The sequence below is a fragment of the Lycium ferocissimum genome, chromosome 7 (genome assembly GCF_029784015.1).
Source record: "Lycium ferocissimum isolate CSIRO_LF1 chromosome 7, AGI_CSIRO_Lferr_CH_V1, whole genome shotgun sequence".
Lineage (NCBI taxonomy): Eukaryota > Viridiplantae > Streptophyta > Magnoliopsida > Solanales > Solanaceae > Lycium > Lycium ferocissimum.
Window position 1 is genome coordinate 32,057,820 of NC_081348.1, and position 6,000 is coordinate 32,063,819.

A 6,000-nucleotide genomic window follows, 5' to 3' on the forward strand; every position below is an offset into this window, starting at 1 on the left:
GGTGATCGAAAAGAGACAACCTTAGTACAATGTTAATGTCCTACTCACAATTGTGATGGTGAGATGCATGAACGTACGATCTATATCAAGGTGAGTTTTCTCATGAAGTCTAAAATTCCAAGCGCCATCAAAGTAGACCAGGTGCATCATTAGTCCAAATCACGTGGAATTAAAATAATAACTATTAGAATAAAATAATGCATACATGATACAATTTCATAGTATTGAGATTTTATGTATAGTCTCTTTTCAAGTTGAAACTAGAAACAATTGGCATTGGATCAAGATAGAAGCCATCAAGGTCGGAACACGTCACTTGTACACGTGGACACTTTTATTGCCTTTGACTTAATCCAGTACAAGCCGCATCATTTTGACACGTGGCGAGATCCTATTGGCTCCTTTGCTTGACTTGGCATGCCTAGCCTAATTAAATAGACTAGCCCAATGAAATTAGACCATTAATTTTATCGGATTTAAATAATTAACCCAATTATATTAGCTCATAATATTATTTGGCATAATATATTTTGAATTTAATATAATCCAAATTTCTTGTGAATCAAAATTTAATAAAATTTCGTCATCCACAACCACTACTTGTCAGAAAAATACTTTTCGGGAAAAATATTCATTCCTACCAAACACACCTTAAGACATAAGTGTTGACACCCAATTTTTGTCCGTCCTCCCCGAAAAATATCTATTGGAGCTTTTAATATTTCTAAGATTAAAAAAAAATATAAAAATAAATAAATAATAATTTGTATTTTTACTATAATTATTGACTTTTACTAATATCGGCATTTTATTATCCCGTTGTAATCGCTATTGTTATTATCTTCTATTTTTTACTACCACTATTATCACTATTATTATTATTATTATTATTGTTATTATTGTTATTATTATTATTATTATTATTATTACTACTATTTTGTTATTATTGTTACTACCAAGATATTTTATTATTAGCATTTTTATCATTTTGAGATTTTGCCATCTTATGCACACGCATCGCAATTATCTTCGCATAATTAAATAATAGCGTTATTTACTATTGGCTTTCAATATACTATCGCACGGCTATTACGGCGTCATTTATTTTATCTCGAGTACTAATAAATGCATACTTTTATATAAGATAATATTTTAACACATGTTAGCATGTAATTAGTTAAATTGGGTCTTTATTTAAAATCAGAAGCCAAATTGTTCAACCCACTAACCATCAAATTCGGACCAGCCCAAAATCCACTGGCCCATTACTTGACCCGCTTTGTCCAAGTTGAAGAACCACTAGGGTTCTTCATCTTTTCTTCAGGTGCCGCTCCTCCCTTCTCTCTCTCCCACACTCCTCTCTCTCCTCGGCGTAAATGGCAAAAAACCAGAGTCCTTTCGCCTTCCCCAGATCTTGCGTAGCCATTTAGGGAAAAATCATTAATGCTTGTCTCTTTCCTCATCAGATTCCAACGAAGGTAAATCCGTCGTCTTCTCGCTTTTTCTGTTTTTGATCTGAAACGAGTTTAATGGGTTTTGGTCCTTTGTGAGTTGAAATCCACCTCCTTTATCAGCTCTTGTATTTTCGGGTACAAAAGTTTTTATGAGTGTTGTCTTCTTCTTCATTTTCTGATCAAGATCTGAAATCTGAACGTTGTTGACTAAAATTCCCGCCCAAATTTCAACCCAGCAAACCCTAGAAATCTTCCTATAAATACTCGGCTTTTGGTCATTTTGAGGGAGCTTCTTTTGGAACGGCGGAAATTTTCCTAAAATTTTGAAAGCTATTTTGGTCGTTTAAAATTCCCTTGAGAATTGCTAAGTCTTCATCAGTTTCAATATTGCATTGATATTCATTTGAAAAAAATAGAAAATTATTCTGTTTCTCTTTGATTCCCGCAACTGTTTCGGGTCCGAATAAATCCGAGACCGGAGCTTGTAGTGTTCGAGCGGACGTCGAAATCCCGCACCCACTTCGCTGCACCCGAAGCAGGTAATTCTCCATTCCCTCTTTTTATTTCTGTTGCATTTCTTTGTGTTGCTCTGTGTTATTTTAGTTCATCGTTCCATGATTCAAGTATGTTAGTTTTTAGTTAAGTCGTTTTAATTCGATAGATAAGTCTATTTCTGTGTTAGTCTGTTTTTATGTTTAAGCATGTTCGTGTTTGATAATTTAATGTAGTTTAGTTAAGTATGTAACAATCCTTCTTTAGTTTGTTTTAATTTCAGTTCTAGTAGTTTAAGGGTACTTATGTGTTCATGTATGTTTGGTCGATTTAGTTGATTTGGTTTCAGTTTAGTTGCTAAATAGCATCTGTGTGGATTCATGTTTTAGTTAGTTCAGATTCAGTCAACAGTGTTCATATGTTCGTGCCTTGATTTAGTTTAGCTCGTGTCTTAACAATGTTTATGCGTTAGAAGCGTCTAAATCTTAGTTTGTTTCCTGTTCGTCCTATGAATGATGGGTTAGTGTTCCGATATCATGTTTTTTTTTCTTCAACGTTGGTGGTACTAGTCGGGGATTACCCCTTTGGATTTACATAGTAGCACAGGTCAAGTCTGAATTGAAATCTGTTTCACCCCTGTTATGTTCAAGCTTTTGAATCAATTTCCATAACTTGTAAATAACTTGTCATTCTGTCATGAAATGCTGTTAGAAACGAGCTTAGTGAAATGTTTGGTCAAAAGAGATCTTTCCTTTTCCCCTTTTTCATCCCCTTTCTTAGTCTGGATTGTTTCAGGTCGAGGAGCATGTGTATCTGCCCTGTTTTGATTAAATTTAGTAAAATTCTTGAAACTGACGTATTTCTTTAAGTTCAAATCGACTAATGTTTAGTACCATATGATTAGAGTCTCTTGGTTCTGTTAAGCACCAGTTAGTAGTAGGCATGAAGTTGTTCCGGACCTCTTTCAATGTTGATTTTTTGCATAAGTATGAAGGGTTGTGTTTTGGCTGCTTCGATTAGACTTGCTTGAACTGTGTAGTGTCAGAATTTTAAGGGTTACGCTTGATTTTGGGTCTAGCTTTTAGTCAATCTAACTAAGCATTAGTGTGAAGGTTCAACTTACATATTGACAAGTCTCTTAATTCATGCATGGTTCTGTTTGCTACAGCTTTTTTTTTTTGTGTTAATTCCCCTCCTCCTCACGGTTTCCTATTTGAGCCTTAAACATAGATTAGTTTGTTTGCATTCCTCCTTTCAGTATCTTTTTGTTGTTTAGTATTATTATTAAGTCTTAATTGCTAGTAGTGTAGATGAATTATTTTACATTTTAGTCAAGTTATGGTATATTAATCCACAAACACATGACTGCTTGCTTTAGGACTTAATTTTCCATGATGTAGTTGTGAGTAGTTCATGTTCCCATTTAATGGCTGTTGGTTTCATTCCTGTGGTTAGCTTAGATCCCTGTTTCCTGTGAGTGACAAGCCAGATTCAATTTCCAATATCATGATTCCTTAAATGGTTTGTCACTTAACGTAATAATTCAGTGAATTAAAATATTTCTACTTTCTTGGTCCAATATGAGATTTTGAGCAACCGCTGATGTATTTCCATTCCTAAGCGTTTAAGCTTCAGTTAAGAACTAGATTTTATGCAATCAAATGTAAAGTGGTTTAGCTCCTTTCGTTAACAAACGATGCTGGGAATGACTTCAGTACATTCCCTAGTTGAAATATTAGCTAAGCTTTCCCTATTTTGGATATTAAAACGATTGAAGCATATTCGATAAATAGCAGTTGTTTGGATTTACTTCAAAGAATAAAACCAGTCCCTTTTTATTTTTTTTATTTTTTTCGGCTCTGTTCTCCTTTGGGGATGTTAAATTCCTATATCTGTTTCATTTGTTAAAGTTGGTTACCTTAGCATGATTACGTTTCTTACTAACTTTTTGTTACTTAGCTTCCTCCAAACACTGGTTGGAAAGCATGAACTAGTTTGGCCTAAGTGCGTCTTATTTGTTCATTAAGTGATATAGATTGGTATATATTGGAATCTTCATTAAAGTCCTACTTGTCAGTCACATTAATAATAATAGATCACTAATCCTTCTTTTTCCTTCTTTTGCATGATATCCGACTACGAGGAGTCCAAGCTAGACTCGTCTCCTCCCGCATTCGATGTTGGGCTAGAAGCCCAACATAATCTCTCTCTGCTCAACCTTCTGTCCACAGCAAAATGGAAAACAAAATTCCGGGTCGCGGCCCAATAGCCGAAACAGCCCATAGCAGCTATTAAAAGTGGATTTCCGGGTTAAGCCCAGCAGCACGCATGATCGCAGCAGCCCAAAATGGGCTGAGCCCATTTATTTATATTTCTTGTGCCTCTATTTTTATTTTATCTTTCTTTGTTTATTGCATCTAACTTGTGTTGTTTGACTAACACTTTATTTTATTTGTCTCTTAGTTTAGATGAATTATAGGAGAATTTAGTGGGGTTTAGTTTAGTAATGGATAGTTAATGTAAGGAAAACTAATAATCGATTCCATAAGTTTCATTTTCTTCTTTTATATTAAAATTACTTATATAAGTATTTATAATATTCACTCTTAGAACAATGGATTTTCAATAGGGTAAATTGATATTTTCGAGTTAAAGGAATCATATTATCTTGGGAATTTCAACACCACTAACACGCAAATAGGGATCAAAGAATATTCTGTAGACATCTTTTAAGGTTTATCCAAATTATGCATATTTTTGCCAAATGTAGTTAATAAAACATAATCTTGTTTACACTCTTAAATCGCAAAATCAATTGATATCTCACCATTTGAGTTGTTTCAAATATTCATTAAAACACTGCATAAACCCGCATTTTCTTTTATTTAGATATTTTATGCAAAATCTTATTTTTTTAAATAGCATTAGCATTATTATTTAAAGTCTTTATGACAGTTATAAGTTTATTCTAAATGGCATTTGAAGTTTCTTTTTTATTATATTTTTTACAAAATCTCATTCTAAATAGTATTTTATCTAAAGCCTAGCAACTTTTATAAGTTTTATTTTTAAATGGCATTTAAAATCTTCCTTTTTATGTAAATTATTATATTTTCTCTAAATCTTATTTTAAGCAACATTCTTATATTTTCTTAAAATCTTAGCAACACTTACCCTTTTTTTTCTTAAAAACTGAGGCATCTTGTTTAGCTTTAATTAATTAACCTAAGTTGACCGGATAACCGTAGTTAACGGATCCTAGAGGATGCCTAACCCTCTTTCCCTTTTGTGATAATATAGAGCCTCTTACCTAGAATCACATCACGTTGCTGCTATTAACCCGGAAAGTTCACTTAGCTTTACCTTAGTTAATAATTAGGTGCTCTAATTCACTCAAAAATCAATTAGATGGCGACCCTTAAAATAAAGAAAATAGAATCACTAATATTAGCTTTTAACCCGTTTAAATGTATAACAATGAATCGTCACGACCCGAACTACGGCCGCGACGGCATCCGGGCTAACCACCGAACACCTCTCACTTTATCGCTATCCGCTATCATTCATACTATATGCTCATGTTTATATAAGAAAAGTCATTTTTCTCGTAATGCACTTGCTTTATAAACATAGCCCCCCGTTATCAAAATAATAATATATACATGCACATACACAAAAGCCATGGGACCGTACTACCCACACCGCGTATCTACGAGCCTCTACTAGAACATCAACATATGGACGGGACGACCCCGCCGTGCCCAAAATACATATACACAAAATAATGTCTCAACATAGCACCTTCCCGAATAAGGAGGCTTCCGTAACTCGTCGCTACGCCGGGCAGACCGCACCGTCTCCGTCTACCTGTGGCATGAACACGGCGTCCAAAGAAACGGACGCGCACGAATATTGTACCGAGTATGTAAAGCACGGCTTGCAGAAAGATGGAGAAACATAACGGTAATATATGAAATGGCATAAGATGGAAGACATTAACATTCTCTTCATAGTACTTTTACCTCGCTTTCCGTAGGCCCCATGTTCTATTTCG